We start from the raw sequence: 20,847 nt of genomic DNA, 5'->3' as shown, positions 1-20,847 counted from the left end.
GATGACTTAGATGTGCAACACACAAAGTAACGTTTTTCTTCAATCAATGAAGACTAACCCTCTAAGTGTGAAGAAATTAATGAAGAAATTTATTCTCAGAGCCCTACGACAATTGTACGCGGTGTCTGAAATCAGCTTTCTTATATAGTGGGTTACACCACCAACCAAAGTTGAAAATCTTCAATTTGAGTTTTTTTCGTTTTTGAAATTCCTCAGTTTTTCAAATTATTCAACTTCGCATTGTCTTCACTCTTTCCGTCGTTGTTCTTCATTTGAATATATATATATATATATATATATATATATATATATATATATATATATATATATATGGAAAAGCAAAGCTATTGTGTTTCTCTGGAAAGGTTGCAATCAGAGCCACACGTCCCTCGTTGGGATTTGGTCCCCGTGCTTTCCCTCTTTTCATTTTGTCTATTTTAGATAGTTGATAGTTATTTCCTCTTATAGCTAAAATGGTCCCATGGTCCCCTGTTGATAGACTACTAGAGCCAGGTAGTAGGCTGTCGAACGGCAGGGAGACAGTCCTCGGGCCGTGCGCTCACGGTTCCAGCCACGAGAGAGGTTCCACGATGCCGGACGGTTCCTAGCCCATGAGAAGTGCCATACCTTATTTTCTCGTCACATTGGTTGCATCCTTTTGACGGTCGCATATACTCCTCTCAAATCCTTTCGTGGTCATACCGTCGTCAACTCTTCCCCATCACTGGCTGGCCATGGCTTCCACCATAGCTATCGCCCCGTCCCTGCCCTCCGACGATCACCCTCCTCCCCAGACCCTCTGACGGACGAGGAGGAGGGATGAGCATGCGTTGCCGGCCTTCCGGCCTCCCCTTTTCGTCGTCACCAGTGTTGCATCCCTTCCTCCCCCGTCAGATCCGGCGACGTTGAGCACGGGTTGCCTCCCTCCAACGCCGTTGCGACCTCCCCCTTCTCCACCAAGAACACCCCCCGCGATGGGATCTAGCCGGTGACCTCGAGCTTGCCCAGATGCGGCCAAGATCCACCGCTAGCGCGGGCTTGGGCTCTCTTCCTCCCGATGCTCGTGGGCACCAGGTAGCCCGCGCGCGCGCGCTCTTCTTCCTTCCGGTCCTCGTGGTCGCCACACTAGGCCCTCCCTCAGTTCTCCCGCCAGCAACCGATCTTCCCCACCTCCACCTTCCTCTCACCGGAGCTGGCCTTGGCGCTCCACTTCGACGACGGCCAACCTCCCCCAACTAGACGCAGCGCGGTGGCCACGCACGCCACCTACTCATCGCCGTGTGCCCCGTCCTCGTGCGATACGCTGTGTACCTTCTTCGGCCCGTCTCTTTCTCTCCTCTCCTGCAAGCTCTCCCTCCCATTGTGATGCTCTCTTCCCCGCACTACTACCAGCCGGAGGTGGTCGGGATCCGGCCGAGGAGGGGCTGCGCCGTTCACTCCAAGCGCGTCGGTGGCTGGAGCTCGACGAGTGGACGACGGCGTCGCAGGGAGAAAAGCCCAACTCTCCACAGCGGAGCAGCAGCAGCACCTCGTCCTCGATGTCCTCTGCTCCGACGTTGTCATCGCCATGCTCTGCTCCGACGAGTGCCTTGACATCTGGGTGATGCACTTGCACGCGATCGATGGTCCACTCTGCAGGTGAGAAATACGTGACCCAAGCCCATGTCTATCTACAATGGATCTTGTGGCTATAGCATCACATGTGATTGATTATTGTAGAATTAGGTGCTGCCTTTTTGCCCATGAATTTGGTGATTAGTTTGGTGAGGCCAGAGCTTCCTCAATCCCTGCCCCGCCCCTCTGCTGTGTGCCAGATGGGCTGCTCCGGCAGGCATGATGAGGTACTCAACGTGGGGATACGGCTGGCTGCTTCTTGGGAGGTTGCGAGTGGGGTATCCCATATCTCCACTTTTCCAGCCGTTCCTTTGCCCAGGTTTGTTTCTTCAAGCTAGGTGTGAGGGAGTTAGAAATTGATTCCTTTTCAGTCAAAACTGATTTGGTCTATGGTTTCAGTGAAATGTAGCAGACTGCTTGATGCTTGAAAGCTCTTCCCGCGGATGTCTCAGTTGCTTACCTTCTAGTTCCATGTTTGGCCATGAGATCAATGACAAAAAAATTGCTTCCGTCCTCAGTAAAGTAGTTCTGAAGCATAGTTCTGTGTTCTGTCAAATGCTGCGTGTAGAGTAAGAAAATAAAGGTAACGTGGTGCTCATGACCTTTTTATTGTGTGCCCTGGGAGAGTTTGCAATTCAGTTTATGAGAAAATGGAAGTGCAAGTACTTGTTCAATAGCATCAGTGCCAACAGAAGTGCAGTTCAGTTTGCAATTTTTTCTGTGGGGCATTCTCGCTTGGCTAGATTAAAACGGATATGTCCCAGTTTTACAGTTAGTTTGACTCACTAGCTTGGTAAGCCCCAGCTGTAGCATCGGAGATAATTGTACTACCAGGCTAATACCAACGCCACTCTGCTTTGGCTTGGCAACCACCAGCGGCGGACACCGATGGAGAGGTGGAGATGGCGGGCTCCCTGCACACAGCGAGCGGATCCTCGGCGACTTGTCACGGCAGTCATCAGATATGATCGACACAATGAACCACAAGTGTAGACCAAAGTGTTCCCGGTCACTGTTAGCTGTCCGCCGAAGTTTCCAATAGACTTGACTGCTTGGTTAGGAAAATCCATCGCGTCAGTTCTTATGTTGTGGACATGTTTCACATTTAATTTACTTGCAAACTTTAAGATTCCTAGTCATTTTCTGTGTCGTATTGAACATAATTTACGCCCCATCCAGCTGGGTAACCAATCCCTTCTTCGTCTGATCCTGAAGATAAATCATTAATCCGACGCGGCACGCTCGGCCCCGAAGGCACAGTCCCATGCCTATCCATCCTGCGCGCATCCACATCACGAGTAATCAGTCTTCTCGATGATTTTCATGTTTCCTTAATGGACTGTTTTATGTCCAAAAACACCGCAGCCACAACTACTCTGAAGACATAAAACAGCTTGTGAACGATGAAGCTTTGTGGTATATGCACACAGCCCCGCCTTAAGATGATAACATAAAAGTGCTCTGCCTATTAGCAGATGTTTGAACTTGAAAATGCGACTAGCAGACTGGGTAGGTGTAAAATGGCGACGATTTTGGAAAAGAGAATGTGAGGGTAGTTTGCAGTACGCTCTATAGCTTCAAGTTACGAATTTGCCGTACGTCGCTCCATATATGAACATCCACGGGATAACGACAATGGCATACTTGCATTCCGGTGACATAACGGTGCTGGCTATAGCTGCTCGTGAATGGGATCACACACCACATCCATCTTTGCTATAGAGCATCGTTGAAAGGAGCGCGGACAGAATACGTGAGGCAATCTCTGATCCCAGGATTCCAGGAACCCAGGATTCCAGGAAGTCATTGTCGTTTGTCTCGGGGGTTGAGCATTGACTTAGGCCAACTCCACCACACGACCCTAAATCATCCGGGTCGTCTGTTTGGGGTAAAACGGGCAAAACCAACGACCCAACGCGCAACCCCATCTTGCCTTTTTGTCCGTTCAGTGTCCGCTTCGACCCCATATCCAGAGCAAACTTGGGATGGATTTGAGGCAAGGCGGACAGCCGCGGACAGCCCGTCCGCGTCCTCGCGGCCGCACATGGCCCGCATGGCAGCCACTTGCCCCTGCTTTTGTCCCCTTCCCCCCTCTCTCTCCTCTGTTGGACGCCGGAGCCGCCTAGGTCCCGGGCTTCGCCTGCTCCCATCCCAACCACCACCATGCCTCCCCCGCTGCTCGTCTTCGTTTGCCTCGTCCCGTTCGTTCTTCTTGGCGCGCCATGGCCGTCCGAGGCGGGGGCGAGGCCGCAGCTTTTCGCGCTGCGGGCGCGCCAGATGCCGGCCAGGGCGCTGCCGCGGCAGCCCAGCAAGCTGCGGTTCCACCACAACGTCAGCCTCACCGTCTCGCTCGCCGTCGGCACGCCGCCGCAGAACGTCACCATGGTTCTCGACACCGGCAGCGAGCTGTCCTGGCTGCTCTGTGCGCCGGCCGGCGGCAGGAACAGGTACAACGCGACGTCCTTTCGGCCGAGGTCCTTGGCCACCTTCGCCACCGTGCCCTGCGCCTCCGCGCAGTGCCCCTCCCGCGACCTGTCGTCGCCATCGGCCTGCGACGGGGCGTTGAGCAGGTGCAGCGTGTCGCTCTCCTACACGGACGGCTCCTCCTCCGACGGCGCGCTTGCGTTCGGCTGCATGGCATCCGCGTTCGACTCCTCCCCGGACGGCGTGGCGAGCGCCGGGCTGCTGGGCATGAACAGGGGCGCCCTCTCCTTCGTCTCGCAGGCCAGCACCCGCCGCTTCTCCTACTGCATCTCCGACCGCGACGACGCCGGCGCGGCCACCACGGGGCGGCCAGGCGCGGGCGCGGCCACCGCGGGCCGGCGCGGCCACCGTGGGGCGGCCAGGCCTCGCCTCTCCGCGCCCAGCCGCTGCGAGCTTCCCTGCCTCCTACGTGTTTGACAAAATGCCAGCCGGATATGTCACCCCGGACATAATATGGGGTGCGCTCGCGCGTTGGGCACACTGACACGGCGACGACCCCAAACGGACATGGGCAACCCCATTGCCTCCCCAAACGGACGAAAACAGGACAAAACGGACGTCCGGATGGGGTCTTGCGGTGGAGTTGGCCTTATTCCGTTTATCTCGACAACCAGTTTTGGTTTTGGTGAGTATTTACCAGGACCTTGCGGTAAATATTCTTCCCTCTTTTTTAGTTTTGATTATATGGCAACACATGAAACTTTTTTTAACACAGTACAATCAAAGTCGCTCACACACATGAGCATACACTCATCCTATGAACGCACGCACAGACATTATACCCCTATGAGCACCTTCGAGAGACTGAGCGGGCATACCATTGTGAGATTTTACGAAGACACCTCAGTGGCCTCGCAGTCGATGAGAATGTCCCCTCTCACTGAACGAACATCGCCGGAAGCCAGAAATAAATCCAAAGAAATGCGAGCACCAATGTCAAAGTCTGGGATTTGAACCCAATGAGTTGGGATACCATTGTTCTCCTAACCATCCAACCAGATTGGTTAAAATAGATTGCAAAAAAGTGATGTGACCGATATTGCCTATAAAATGCAGCGCTAGGCCGGAGCAAGTTGGGACGACAATGACGGGCGGCGTGGAGGTGGTGCATACTTGGGGGCCAGCGATGATGGATGCGGGCATGCGGCGGTGTGACCAGATCCTGTCCTCAAGTGGTGCGGGTCGTGCGTGGCGAGCGCTACGGGGCGTCCGCCCCTTCCATGTCGGTCAGTTGGCGGAGGTGGCGGCACGATAGTGGTGGTTGGCCTCTCCTTCCTCTGCTCGTGTGGCTTGGACCCGTGAGCGGTGGTGGACCCAGTTAGATGGTGATCTCCACTAGCTTGCATAGGCGGCTGGTTGATGGTGGCAGCGGCTACCCGGGGAGGGAGGCAGAGGGGGCCTCCCGGCCTTGCCGTCGCCAAAATCTGGACGAGACAGATTGGTCGTGACGGTGGCCATATTCCTCGATGATGCGGTGGGGTGGTCTCGGAGGCACTTTTTCCTTCACCAGTCGGCGGCTTCCATGTTCTGGAGCTGAAGTGTGGTCCCAGAGGCCGGGTCAACATGCCGGGTGGTGGGATTCACGGTGGTCGTGGGCAGATCTTGTGGCTCAAGTGCGGGTTGATTTCCATGGTACATGTGAACCTACATTTTTAGATTGTTAAAACCATGCATACCCGCATATGGGAACCCTATTTTTTCTACAAGAAGCTTCCTATAGGGTGGACGTTGCACCTATCAACACCCTTCTACGGTATTTGTGTTGTTAGTGACCGAGATAGCAGTATATAGTAATATCACATCGTTAGATTAAAGGGGAACCTCCATTTTACATTGTCAGAACCATGCATAGCCCTTCCGAAGGCACCCTATTTTTTGAGTACGAGAACCTTCCTACAGGGCGGACGTTGCACCCACTGTCACCCTTTGACTCGCACTCTATCCCTTATATGTTGTGTGAGCGTTGGTCTGGATGACAAAGGATTAGAGAGAAAGTGATGGATACATAGATATATATAGATCGCACACGAACATGCATTCTAGATTGTTAGAACCATGCATGCGCGCATATGGGCACCCTATTTTTTTGTCTATGAGAACCCTCCTATAGGGTGGACATTGCACCCACCGACACCGTTCTACATGAGCAAGGTCTCCCGGGCATTGATATTTGTGTGGTATTGACATTGTAGCTTCTAATTGCTTTTGCTGGACCCGCACCACCGTCGCCTCCCGCCATGCGTGCCAGTGAGAGAAACCTTATCTCGGCCGACGGCAAGGAGATGTGTGGCGGCGTGCGCCGCCTACTCGACCTCCCCGTGGGAGCCACCCCAACACGGCTGTTGGTGCAGTGCAACCGTGATGAATTCTACTGGAGCCACGCCACCGTTGCTTCCTGTCGCGTGCGAGCTATCTCGGCCATCACTGACGACGAGGAGAAAAAGTGGACGCGATGGATGAGATGGATAGGACTCTAGCTACCTTGCGTAGGGTGAGGGGGAGGGGGGTTGTTCTCATTAGGACTGGATCCAGCGATCGATTCCTTTGGGTTGACGTGGCGACACTTTCTGCCATACAATTTGGGTTGGTCATCCCACCAGTTCGTAGTTCGCTGCAAATTACTTGATAACCGACGATCTCTAGTTAAGATGTCTCGAAAAGAAAACTTGTCACGGCTCCATGATTATTTACCCCGAGGGGACGATAGAAAATTATCGGATTCACTGGGCCATAGTCAATGCTCACCACATCGTTAGATTAAAAGGGGGACCTCCATTTTACATTGGCAGAACCATGCATACCCCGCATGAGGGCACCCTATTTTTTGAGTATGAGAACCTTCATATAGGGCGGATGTTGCATCCACCAGCACCCTTCGAATCACTCTCTATCCCTTATATGTTGCATGAGCATTGGTCTGGATGACAAAAGTTAGAGAGATAGTGCTAGATATATAGATATATATAGAGAGAGAGAGGGAGAGGTTTTGTTTGTGAGTGAGAGAGTGGTATACTTTCATCGCATCGCTTAGGTTGCACGGGAACTTGCATTTTACATTGTCGGAACCATGCATACTTGCACGGGGCACCCTCTTATGTGTAACGAGAAACTTTCTACATGATGGACGTTACAAATTGACTAACATATTTAAAAAATAATATAAAATATAAAGGATAACATGACATATTTGGTAGATAGATACATAGATAGATAGATATATATAGAGGGGATTGTTTGCAAGTGGGAGAGCGGTGAAAAGTATCACCACATCGTTAGATTACACACGAACTTGCATTTTAGATTGTTAGAACCATGCATACCAGCATATGAGAACCCTATCTTTTGTCTATGAGAACCCTCCTATAGGGTGGACGTCACACCCACCGACACCCTTCTACATCGTCTGCATCGTGCAAGGTCTCCCGGGTGTTGATATTTGTGTTGTAATGGCATTACAACTTCTAATTGCTTCCGCTGGACCCGCACCACAGTCACCTTCCGCCGCACGTGCCAGTGGGAGAACCATGCCATGGTCACCAGCGAGGAGCAGGCCCGAGCTCAAGGGGGTGCAACCTGTGCGCCTGCACAGACCCCCCCCCCCTTTCTAGGGGCCTCAAATTTTGTACGCTTCAGTTAATGCTATAACCAGCGATCTGGGCCCTCTTGCCTACCGTCTTCAGTGTTTCATCTGAGGCCCTGTTAACCTCTATAGATGGGCCTCTTTGGTACGTACGCCTCATGTAGCGATCGATCGATCGATCGAGACAAGCAAGGTGCGAGGTGCCTCTTCGTCTTTTCGTCTGGCACTCGTGGGCATCGGCATGATATGGCGGCAGGTTTGGGCTCCTCTAAACCCTAGTCCTCCTTCCTTCTTCACAAATCTTCTTCCTTCCAACACGGCAAATCCTTTTCAAGAATCAAGAGGGCCGAGGGCAGGACCAAGAGTGGCTGAACGACAGCCGGCAGGGAGGACCTGATTCAACTGAAGGAAAGGAAAATTGAGGCCATCTCCCAAATTGATCCCATGAGCCCTTGACTTTGAGTTTTGATTTCCGCCCGCTATTTAGTTCTGTTAAAATCTTATATTCCCTTTGATCTATATTAATTGTCACACACTCATGGATCGGAGGGTGTAGTTAATTTTATTCTTTTTTTCATCTATTAGGCGTCTAGTATTGCAAAGAACACTAAAAGAGTTTAAGTAAAGAACCAACGACTATAAAACCAACAATATGTACGATTCTCTTGATAATTTCTATTGGTATGTAAAATTTTATGATATGTTTATGTAGTGTTTTTTCATGAGATAAGATCCATTTTAGAGGTTCACACGGGGCCTCCAATTTTGTCGGCTCGGCCCTGGCGAGGAGATGTGTGTACACGTGCGCCTCTAGCTCGACCTCCCCGCGGGAGCCACTCCAACGCAGCTGCTGGTGCAGCGCAACTGCGATGAATTCCTCACTGGAGCCGTGCCACCATCACCTCCTGGCTCTTGTCACGTGCGAGCTACCTCTGTCACCGTCGGCGACGAGGAAAAAAGTGGACGTGATGGATGGGATGGATAGGACTCTAGCTACCTCGCGTTGGTGAGGGGGGGGGAGATAAGGTCATGGGGGAGGGGGGTCGTTCGCGCTAGGACTCGATCCAGCGACTGATTCCTTTGGGTTGACGTGGTGACGCTCTGTGCCATACGATTCAGGTTGGTCATCCCACAACCAGTTTGTAGTTCGCTGCGAGTTCCTTGACGATCGCTAGTTAAGATTTTCCTAAAGCTGGAGAGAGGTCCCGTGTCGCTCGCGCCAAGCCCGAACGCCGCCAGCCTCCGCGCCTCCCGCCGGAAAAGCAACCCCGCGCGAAGGAGGTGCGTCGGGGCTCACCACCCCAGCCCGCACACGCGCCGCGACCGAGCAGCTCGCCGCGCAGCTCTGCTTCACCTCCTGCCTGCGCGCCCTCACTGGCCACAACGCGCCGGCCTCCGAGCACCGCCGCCAAACAAAGAAGAAAGCCCCCCGCGGCCCCAACTCCAGCCGAGCGTGAGCAGATCCCGCCGCCGGTGGGGAGGGAAGGGAGAGGGGGGATCGAGGGGCCGGCGGCTAGGGATTGAGCACCCGGGTCGCCCGCGGGGGAGCGACACGTCACGGGGGATCGAGGGGCCGGCGGTGCGAGGCTTCAGGAACGGTGTTGCCTACCTCGTCGGAGTGGATATGCGCAACGTCACGGATGAAAATCCTGTCCGGTTTTTGGCCGGCCGGCGTCGATGGCACCCGTGGGTGTCGTTCCCCTCTCTGAAGGCGATGTCGAGTGCGTCGCCATCTCCCTCGTGATTGGTGTTGGCAGTTGTCTCCGGGCGAAAGCCTTGGTCCTCTGGAGCAGCATGTTGGCGGCGTCTATGACGTCGTTTCTCTGTTGGGAGCATCATGCAAGGAGACGGAGCTTCCTGTTGGCGCTCCTCCGGTGTTCGTCGTGACCCTGGCCGCTCTCCTTCGACGCTATGCATGGTCGTCGCGGATGAATCCAAAGGAAGCTGGAGTTGCTGTTCTTCGGAGGTGTTCGGTGTCGATCAAGACGCGGCGAGGTGTTTTGGTTTTGGGCAGGTTTTTCCGTGTTGTAGTTGTGATGTCGTGTGTTCTGTCCTGAGAATAGCCGGATGTGTTGTTGTGCTATGCTCGTTGTTCGCAACGAGTGATAGGTGTCATGTACTAATTTTCTCTCCTTCTATAAAGCTATGGTACGCAATTTGCGTATCCTCGAAAAAAAAAGATTTTCCTAAAAAAACTCGTCAAGGCTTCATGATTATTTACCGCGAGGGAAAAACTACGGGATTTACATGTGCTGGTTGCGTGCTGGTTGCTCGTCAGATTGTTGCAGTCTATTACCACCATGCCTTCACGAGTCACTTTAGATCCAGTTTCTTTTGATTTTTTTATTTCATGCCAAAGTATAGTCTACTCTCTCCATTTGCATGTGCACGCGGCTGGGTAATGGAGACTTGCGGAGGTTCCTCGGCTTTGGAACCGAGACGAGGCAGAGCTGCTGGAGCACATGGCGATCTGGTGACAAGCTGAGTAGGAAAGTGGTTGACTCGTTTGACTGCTTGCTATGGCTCGTACGTATCTGCTAGGGGTGGATGCACCTGTGGCTAGCTTTCCTTCAGCTTGTACGCTCCAACAGGTGTATCCTCTTCAACAACACCAGCCCTTGACCTGCTTTATGATCTCGTTTATCTTCATTGTTAGTAATACTACTCTTGAGAACTTTAGGTAAGTGTGGTTAGCGTATCATGTCCTCATCATACACGACCAAAATAATTAGTTGTCATTTGCATTGGATTAAGAGTACTATGAGTGCAAGTCCTTGCTACAAATTGTACTATGTACGTACCTGCTGCCAAATACTACTCCCTCCGATCCACAATAAGCATCGCAGTTTGAAACTAAGATTAAACTAACCTTAGTATAAAAAACTACAGCACTCGGAGGGAGTAGTAGTTAGTATTAGAGTCAGATTAGGCTTAAACAGCGATCAAGCTTGCCGTGTAATTAGATTAGAAAAGTGTTTCTGTTAGCTAGGTGGTGTCCGTGAAGAACTTGGTTCTGTGGGTTGCTTGGGTCGGCTGTGTGTATATATATATGTATATATACAGCCAAGGCACAAACTTGTGACATGAAATATTGAGAAGAGAATTGAAGAGAAAAATAGGGTCATAAGCTTGCCGTGTAACCTGATTTATTAGCTGCTACAAATACAGCGAGATGATTTTCCGCACTGACCAATGTCGACCATACTTGGCCTCGACAGTGCCAGTGCCAGTTAATGCCCCCCCCCCCAAATACTCAACCGAAGGAATAAGGATGCACTTTTTCTTCACAGTCAGACGGACTAAGTTGTTTGGCGCGGTTCAAGGTACTGGAAACAAAACTAGTATATTCAGCAGAAAATCTCCCGTTCATAATCAAAGCGGCCGAACCATTGATAATGGTGGAACTCCGGGTTCCGTTGCTCGCGCCACCATCTCCCAAACCCTCCATTTTCCAATCAGACGATGTTAGTAGCGGTAAAGGACTGCAGGCCAATCAATAGCTGGATGGTGGTGGTACTGATTACACGCACGTACTGCTGTTTGCGCGGCCGAGACGAGTTACAATGTACACTCTTTTCGGATGCATGGCAGGGCTTTTCGTCTACAAAAACGTCTTCATCACGCCCGAGTTTCATTTACTAGTCTGAACGGTGCTGAACCGTTTTAGTTTACCTAGACGAAAACGGCAGGGTTTACCTGTCTGGACCAGCGCGACCCAGTCCACTTACTAGTTCAGAAGGTGCTGAACCTTTCATTTGGCTAGAAGAAAATAACAGTTTTCACATGTCAACACGCCGCAGCACAAAACTTTTGGTAAATGACCACGATCAGCCAATTCAGAAGGTTGCCCCAAGTAGCTCCTGTCCATCCCTGCCGGCTGAGAAAGGCGCCACACCTTTTGTCTCGAGTAAGCCTGCAAAGTCAGAAAGTAGGCTGCCATTCTGGGACTGCTCCTCTAGAAAGGTTCAGCTTACCATTCCGCTTCAGTCTTGGTGAAATTCAACAATTCGTAAAATTAGAACCTTATCCACCTAGAGATGCGGATCCCAAAGCAAACGAATGGTTCTGATAACAACCACTCGAGCTGGTGCACCTGAAGAAAATGGTGCTGAGGAAAATGGTCCTGGAGAAAATGTGGATCAAATTCCTCGACGACAACCCGCTCATCCTCGCGTTCCAAACGAAGTGCAAATTGAGAGAATCATCGATGACATTGAAGCACCAAGTCCTCTCACATGCTCAAAAGCTTCACATTTGTCTAACTTTTGTGGGCACTTTGCTTTTGTCTCTATCACAGAGCCCACTAAGTTAGATGAAGCATTTCTTGAGCCTGAGTGGATTCAAGCTATGCAAGAAGAATTACATCAGTTCGAGCTCAACAACGTCTGGGAACTGGTCAAACGTCCAGATCCTCGCAAGCACAATATCATTGGCACAAAGTGGATCTATCGCAACAAGCAAGATGAAAATGGCCTTGTGGTGAGGAATAAGGCACAGCTTGTAGCTCAAGGCTACACACAGGTTGAAGGATTTGATTTCAATGAAACTTTTGCACCTGTTGCTAGACTTGAGGCTATTCACATATTACTTGCTTATGCTAACCATCATGATATCAGCTTACAACAAATGGTTGTGAAAAGTGCATTCCTCAATGGTAAGCTTGAGGAAGAAGTATATGTTGCTCAGCCCCCAGGTTTTGAAGATCCAAAGCATCTTGACAAAGTCTTCAGACTCAATAAGGCCCTGTATGGCCTCAAGCAGGGCCCTCGGGCGTGGTATGATACTTTAAAGGAATTCCTCATGAAGAAAGGCTTCAAACTCGGTTCACTCGACCCAACTCTTTTCACTAAATCTTATGATGGTGAATTGTTTGTGTGCCAAATTTATGTTGATGATATCATTTTTGGCTGTACTGACCAACGTTATAGTGATGAATTTGCCTATATGATGAGTGAAGAATATCAAATGTCTATGATGGGAGAATTGAAATTCTTTTTAGGTCTTCAAATTCGTCAACAGCGCAATGTCATATTCATATCTCAGGAGAAATACCTCAAAGATGTATTGAGGAAATTCGGCATGCAAGATTGCAAAGGGGTCAAAATTCCTATGCCCACAAATGGCCATCTATGCACTGATGAAAATGGTAAAGACTTCAATCAAAAGGAATATTGTTCCATGATTGGCTGTTTATTGTATCTATGTGCATCTAGGCCGGATATTATGCTCAGTGTTTGCATGTGTGCCCGATTTCAAGCTCCACCAAAGGAATCACACCATAAGGCTGTGAAGCATATTCTTCGATATCTAGCTCACACACCAACACTTGGATTATGGTATCCCAAGGGCTCTTCCTTTGATCTCATTGGATATTCAGACTCTGACTATGCTGGTGATCGTGTGGACCGCAAGTCAACGTCAGGCACATGCCATTTCCTCGGACGATCTTTGGTCTGTTGGTCCTCGAAGAAACAGGACTGTGTATCACTATCTACTACAGAAGCTGAGTACATTGTTGCTGGATCGTGTTGTGCTCAATTACTATGGATGAAGCAAACACTCAAGGACTATGGCATCAACATGAATAATGTGCCTCTCTAATGCGACAATGAGAGCGCTATCAAGATTGCTCATAACCCAGTTCAGCACTCGAAGACAAAGCACATCTAGATTCGTCATCATTTTCTTCATGATCATGTGTTGAAGGGCGACATCTCCATCGACCACGCAAGCACTGAAGACCAGCTGGCCGATATCTTCACTAAGCCCTTGGATGAGAAGACATTTAGCAAGTTGCGGTTGAGCTAAATATTCTAGAATCTTCGAATGTTCTCTAAAAAGGACACACAACCTAACTCTTATGCAAAATTGATGACTTAGATGTGCAACACACAAAGTAACGTTTTTCTTCAATCAATGAAGACTAACCCTCTAAGTGTGAAGAAATTAATGAAGAAATTGATTCTCAGAGCCCTACGACAATTGTACGCGGTGTCTGAAATCAGCTTTCTTATATAGTGGGTTACACCACCAACCAAAGTTGAAAATCTTCAATTTGAGTTTTTTTCGTTTTTGAAATTCCTCAGTTTTTCAAATTATTCAACTTCGCATTGTCTTCACTCTTTCCGTCGTTGTTCTTCATTTGAATATATATATATATATATATATATATATATATATATATATATGTATGTATATATATATATATATACTTATTACTAATTCTTCAAGTTGATTTTTCTGCTAAGTGAATGTGATCGGACCCTTCCCCCTCTATGCTAAACTCAACCCAGTCTGTTCACAAATTCTTCATGTGCGTTCTATTTGAAACTCGCTCAAATTTTTCATTGTGTCCTTGTCAGCTGAAGAATTTGCGAAGGGAACTTTTAACTTATCTTATCTAAATTTTCGGCTTTGCCGCTCAAACAGTTCTGCATCCCACGATAATACTTTTCTATTCACCCACGATCTCACATGATCGCCACCTCTCAGTACGTGGGTGACACATGTCAAGCGAATGAGAAGGGCCAGGGGCACGTTCGTCTGATTTCCTCGAACGTACAATTTTTCGCTCCGACTATAAATACCCCTTCCCCTTCCTCACTTCGTTTTTTAATCTGCTCGTTCTCACTCCCGCTCGAGCTTCTCAAACCCTAGCGCCGCCGCTACTTCATCGTCGCTGGTGAGGAAGAGCTTCACTACCTCAACCTCGTCGTTGTTGTACTCGCGCCGGTTGCGGATTTATTCACTCCACCGCCGCCGTAGCTGTCTTCCTCTGCCGAGTTAGGGCGTGGAAGATCTGAACTGACGAACTTCACATCTACACTTCCCAGTTCGTTGTGTTCTTCATCAAGGGTAATTAAAAGTTACTTTTACTGCCCTCTTTGATTCAAATGTTTTCTTGAAAATCTTCAAAGGTGTTTATTCTTCAAATCCTCACACACTGAACACCTCACATGTCATCTGCTCTTGATTCATTTCTCTAAGCAATAATTTTTCTTCAAGATTCCTCAATTGTGTGGATCTTCGATCTAGACAACTCTGGAACCTAAGACAAAGAACACTTAGTGAAATTCTTCAAGACTCATCTGGTCAAATTCCTCAAACTTATTCTTTTTGAAAAACCTTCTGAGAACGCATATGACCTCTCCAAATTCCTTGCAACTATACTCTATTCACAGGTACTCATGTCTGCTGCTGAATCACTAGGTTCTCATCAACTTAACTCATTTGCAGCATTCCTCGAAGAAAAGTTGCATACATCTTCAAAGAATTCCATTGTTCAAATTCCTCAACTGAAGAAAATGGCTGATGGTAAGAAGCCACAGAAGGGTGGAAAGAGGCCTCAGGTCAATACTGCTTTTGAAATCCATGATGACATTTATGCTGGGTACTGCACACCCCCTGACGAGGATAGAAATCAGCGCAAGGTGCACATTTAAAAGATTGAGAGGAGATGGGCACGGGAACGGAGGGAGTACAGATATGTTACTCCCAAGTATATGAAGAAATTCGCTCTCAACCCTCCATGCCCAAGACCTCCGTTGGCACCTGGCCAATTGGCAGATCCCACCAGCCTCAAGCGCGGTGAGGATTATCCTGATGAATGGGCAAAGCGCCAGGCCAAACTGGCCAAACAGGCAAAAGAAGCAGTGAGGAAATTCAATGAAGACTCTGCTGCTGCTGCTGCTACTGAGGCCTCTGCAAGCAAGCCGAAGAAGGCCATGGCCAAGAAGCCTGCTCACAAGCCAAGTGCTTCACCCTCAATGCCCTCTCGGCCAAGTTCCTCAGCAATGCCCTCATGGCCAGATTCTTCAAAGTCCTCATGGCCAACCCCTCAAACTGCTCCTCCTCCTTCAAAGTCCTCAGCTCCTCCGACAAAGTCCTCAGCTGCTCCAACTAAATCCTCTGCACCTGTGCATCTCGCCACGTGTCAAAGGACTATAGGCATCTCAATTGCCTCAGGAGCGTCTGCAAGTTCCTCAGCTGCACCAAATTCCTCAACTGGCCCCTCTTTGCTGAAGAAAAAGGCCACTGCTGGACGAGGCCCTCGACCAAGTCCTCACAAGAAGCAGGTCGCCTTTCAAGTGCCCTCCGATGATGATGAGGCTGATGATGAAGAACTTGCCGAAACCATCAGAGACAGGCAGGCCAGGGCCGCTAGAGCCAAAGGCAGCAATGTGCCAATGTTACTGGATCCGAAGTTGATCCTATATTTCATCGATCTATGGCACAAGGACCCAAACACGCCTTTGCCGGAGATGAACCTCACTCCTGGTCAAAGTCATGTTTTAACTGCCTTCATTGAAGAAGAAAAATGGAAATTTCAAGAAGGAAGAAGATTGAAGAAAGCGCAGTACAAGAAGCAGCGCTACCTAAAGGACAACATCCTCAATCTTTCCCCTAAACAACTTGTTGCCATACAAGCTAAGATCAAGCAACTGAGTGATGAATTTGATCGCAACTATGCTAACTGGCTTGGGGCCAAAGTCATATTTGTGAAGATTACTGATAAATTCACTTCAAATGTTGCAAACCCAACGCAACAAGAAAATCCTCAGGCTGAAGCATGTGCACAGCCTACTGAAGAACATGCCAGCACCGCTGATGACAATCAGGCTGCTGAAGAAAATGAAAGTACCAGGGCTGATGATTGCATTCCAGCCGCTGAAGAAATTGCCAGGGCATCCAATAGTGGTGCGCCTGAAGAAAATCAAGAAGTCAGGGCAACTGCATCAGTTGTGCCTGAAGAAAATGAACCAAATTCCTCTGCACCAATGCCAACTCCAATCCTTCCATCTGCATCAGATGTGAAGAAGACCAAGGCTACAGAGCATGCAGCTGTGAAGAAAAGGAAGACATCAACTTCATCAGATTCTTCAGCTCCGAAGAAGATGAAGCCTTTGACAAGCTCAATTGATAACCCAATTGATGTCATTCCTGTCTCTTTCATGTCATCAAAGGACCTTGTTCCTTTTGATCAAGATTATGTGATTCCAAGTGAGAAATTCCTTCTGCTGCTTCGTCAGAGCAGTTGGATGAAGAAATTGAAGTGGATGCAATCCCTTCAACACCAGTTGTCTCCTTGCCTATGCCTCAGTTTACTGCTAAAGAGGCCGGCATTGAAGAAATGGAAGATGAGGATGTGGACATTGGTTCTACCACACCCGTGCTGAATGATGACTTTTGGGAAAGTTAGCACCCCAACTCTCCACTGTTCACCCCACTTCAATCAATTCCTCAGTCACCTGTTGCTACTGAAGTACAAATGGGATCTGAAGAACCTCATGCAACCCCATCTGTCCATGAAGAAATTCCTGCCACTAGTGCTGATGAAAATGTTAATGAAGAATTGAAGACCCAGGCTACAGCTGAAGAAGAGCCTGAAATTCCTCAGCCTGTGGATCCTGAGATTGTGCTTCCTGAGGTGGTGATGCAATTGGCTGATACTCCTCAGCCCAAGCCAAAGGATCCCTTCTCAAAGAAGCAAAAATTCAAGGCTGATGACTTCTTCGGCGAGCATGTTTTCTTCACTGAATTCAATCCTTATGACTCTGCTCATCTTAGAAGGAAGCGCTTTTGGACTGCCAGCCAGGCCAATTTCTATTCTTCACTGCTTTTCAACAAAGACAAAGTCTTCGACCACGAGCATATTCCTCACGTGGACATGTAATCAATGCCTTGCTTCTCTCAAGTCCTCAGTGTGCTTCATGATGCAGGACTGCTCAACTTTAGATTTGACATTGTTGATTGGAATGAAGAGCTTATTCTTCAGTTCTACACAATGCTGCACGTCACAGGTGATGCTGATGATATCAACACTTGGGTGTTGGACGGGATGACCAAAAACACTCATTATAAGGCACCGGCCTCTAAATTACTTCATGCCCTGCCAATCAGTCCTACACCTGAAGGTGCTCGTTGTCTGTACCAAGAACCTAAACTTACTGCTCATTACATGCAAGTGCTAATGAAGCCTCTGAAGCCCGGTCAAGCCCCAAGGACCAAATTCCTTGTGAAGGAATTGTTGTATGTGCCAAGAACTGTCTATCGCATTCTGACGAAGACTTTGAGTCCTATCAAAGGCCATGACTCATCTGATGAGGAAATTGTTGGCATCATGAAGAATCTGCTATTCAACATCATGCATGGCATCCCTGTCAATTATCATGATTTCTTCATGAGGACTCTGGAAAATGTTGCACTTTCACCGTTTGAGCTGAAGCCTTATGCCCCTTGGATTATAAGATTCCTCAAAACAAGGTATTCACTCAACTACAAAGATGACTTTCAGAATCACCTTAGCTACTTGCCCCCAATTGAAGTCCTCAAGCGGACACATTCCTCAGGTGATGAAAAGGGCAAGGCACCTGCTATTATTGATGAAGGCATTCGTCCATTGGATGGTCAATTTTGCAAAGCTGCATCTTATTCCACCAATGATGACTCTGCCACTCATGATTCTGCTGCCAATGCACCCAAGTCAAATCCTCAAGCCACTGCTCCTCTGTTATGACTGATCGTGAGCTGCTTCTTAGTCTTCACCAGAAGGTGGATCAAAACCACAAATGGGTTAAGCGTCAGTTTGGTTCTATTCTTCACAACATGACTGCTACACATAATGCAGTGAAGAAAAACCATTACTACCTCCATGAAGTCTTCGATCGCACCTGGGATATTCTGTCACATCTCTATGGTGAAGAAGATCTGAAGAAAATGGGTTTCAAGAATGATTTTGACTAGTCTGCTCCTCCACCGAAGAAATACAAGAAGGTCAAGGTTCCTCCCTTGGTAGCCAGTTCGTTTTCTTCATCATGCGACACGAGTATGAAGACTTGGACAACACTGCGGCAGGCCCTACAACGACACACAACCCCAATAACACTGGCGCTCCTCCATCATCATGATATTCTTCAGGGGCGTTAGTCCTCATTTTCAACCCTTTTGGTCATTCGATGACAAGGGGGGGGATTTGAGTTAGTCTTCAAGCGGGTCTATCTTTCAAGCGGGTCTATCTTATATGGGCATTTTTTTTGCTAAGTTACAACTCTCGTTCTTCTGACTTTGCTGGATCGAGTTGTAAACTTAAACTCTATGGTGGCCTGATACTTTTGCTAAGTTCTTCTGCATGCTTATTCCTCACTAATGGCAATACACGCATGATGAATTACATCAGTCACCATATTTCATCATGCATTTGAAATTCTTCATATTATATGTCAAATGTGTGTATGAATTACAAGATATAGGGGGAGATCTCCATGATTATACTCTTCAAGTGTGCATTGCTTCAAAAGCAAATTCCTCACTATGCACATCTTCAAGGGGAGTTCTTCTATATCTTGCAATCAATTTCCTCAATATTAGTATTTACACTTCATATGTTTATCCCCGTTGAAAACTTAACCTATATTGTCATCAATCACCAAAAAGGGGGAGATTGTAAGTGCAGCTAGTGCCCCTTCGTGATTTTGGTGTATTGAAGACTTATAGGTTAAGGGACTGATGCGTTTGTGAGTGTACATAGGTCTATAAGTCTATGAGGAGGTTGATATTTATAGATAAAGTCGACCCCTAAAAATGAAGTTCTTCAACTAAAGACTTTGGATTTCTCAAGACTTTTGGAAGACTTTGAAAGTGAAGAAATTGGTGTGATCTTGAAGACTTGGCAATCATTCGAGGAACATGAAGTGTGAAGACTTTTGTTTTTGTAGTTTCATTTTCTCATTCTTGAGTCATAGGAAACACCGTACTGTTAAAGGGGGTCGAGGAAATACTAAGGAAAAATTTCCATGTGATGCTCAACTCAAAATCCTACACCTACCAATCCCTTTGAGTGAAGCCATTGGAAATCTCATACAGTTCAGTAAAATTTCTTCAGTAACAGAGACGAAGTTCTTCTGGTTGCTGAGGAATTTGTTCTGACTGAGGAGTTAGGAATTCGCCAGTGCAGATTGCCTACACAGTGAGGAACATGATAGCCCTAAGGAATTTGAGAGTCAAAATTCCGACCGTTGCTGTGCTATGCGCCAGCTGTCCCAAAATATCTGCCCACCTAACGGTCATATCATTGAAGGGCATTTATGTCTTATCATGTCGGGCTGCTCCCTAGGCTATACATAGTCGCCCCCTACAACCACTAGCTGGTTGGCTGCTCCGAGAGAAACTGACACTTGTCATTTGAGAGCATCCCATCCTCCGAGGACTTTGAGCGAAAATCATCAAGTGAGGAAAACCCAAACCCAACAAAACTACAAACCCAAAGTGATTGAGCATCGCTGAAGAGATTGATCCTGCGTGGATCCGACGCTTGTTACCTTTGAAGACTATGCTTCTTCCAGACGGTTAGGCGTCATGGTCTAGAGCATCCAAGAGGAATTGTGGATCACCGAGTGACCTAGTCTGTGAAGGTTTGGAAGTCACCTGAAGACTTACCACGAGTGATTGGGCGAGGTCTGTGTGACTTTAGCTCAAGGAGAATACGGTGAGGACTGTGTGTCCGGGATTGTGTGTCCTCAGGTTTAAATACCTAGCCGCTCCAACAAGACGTACAACTGAGACAGCAGTTGAAACTGGTCTACCAAATCATTGTCTTCACCAAGCTTACTGATTCTATTTCCTCAACTCTTTCATTTCCTCATTTCAGCTGTTGTGTGCTTGTTCATATCTGTTTGAAGACTTTGACTGAAGACTTTCTCAATTTCCTCAGTTCAATTTCTTCAGTCTGTCTGTCTTCATCCTGTGTTATCCTGTGTTTACGCTTTCTGTACTCTGTGCTTGTCTTCATTTCATCATGATGACTATGCTAGTGTTCTGTTATGTTTACTTTTGAGTGCTTATTCCGTTGCAAGTAGTTCTTCGCTAAGGAATTTCCTCACCAGCAAATTCCTCAGTGAAGAATTCATAAAAATCGCCTATTCACCCCCCCCCCCCTAGTCGATATAATGCTCTTTCAGTTTCTGTGAAACATAAAACATGCAACAAACAGGAACTAGCACTAGGCACTGGATCAATATGTTAGTCCCAAAAATAGTATAAAAAGTTGCCAAAAGTATATGAAAGTTAAATAATATTGGCATGGAACAATCAAAAATTATAGATACGACGGAGACGTATCAGACGCCCGTGCCAAAGCCCTGAGTGCAGTCGGGCCCAAGCGCCTCATCTAC

The 20,847-nt window shown here is 48.1% G+C and overlaps 1 long non-coding RNA gene across 1 annotated transcript; it reads left to right on the top strand.

Moving 5' to 3' along the window:
* The first annotated feature begins 562 nt into the window (after positions 1–562).
* Positions 563–2,779, top strand: LOC119291467. The gene is made up of 3 exons (XR_005142444.1): positions 563–1,638; positions 1,720–1,933; positions 2,014–2,779. It is a non-coding gene; the product is annotated as an uncharacterized LOC119291467 (long non-coding RNA).
* The last annotated feature ends 18,068 nt before the right edge of the window (positions 2,780–20,847 follow it).

The sequence above is a fragment of the Triticum dicoccoides genome, chromosome 4B, assembly GCF_002162155.2.
Source record: "Triticum dicoccoides isolate Atlit2015 ecotype Zavitan chromosome 4B, WEW_v2.0, whole genome shotgun sequence".
Taxonomy (NCBI): Eukaryota; Viridiplantae; Streptophyta; class Magnoliopsida; order Poales; family Poaceae; genus Triticum; species Triticum dicoccoides.
This window is presented reverse-complemented; position numbering and strand designations above follow the sequence as displayed.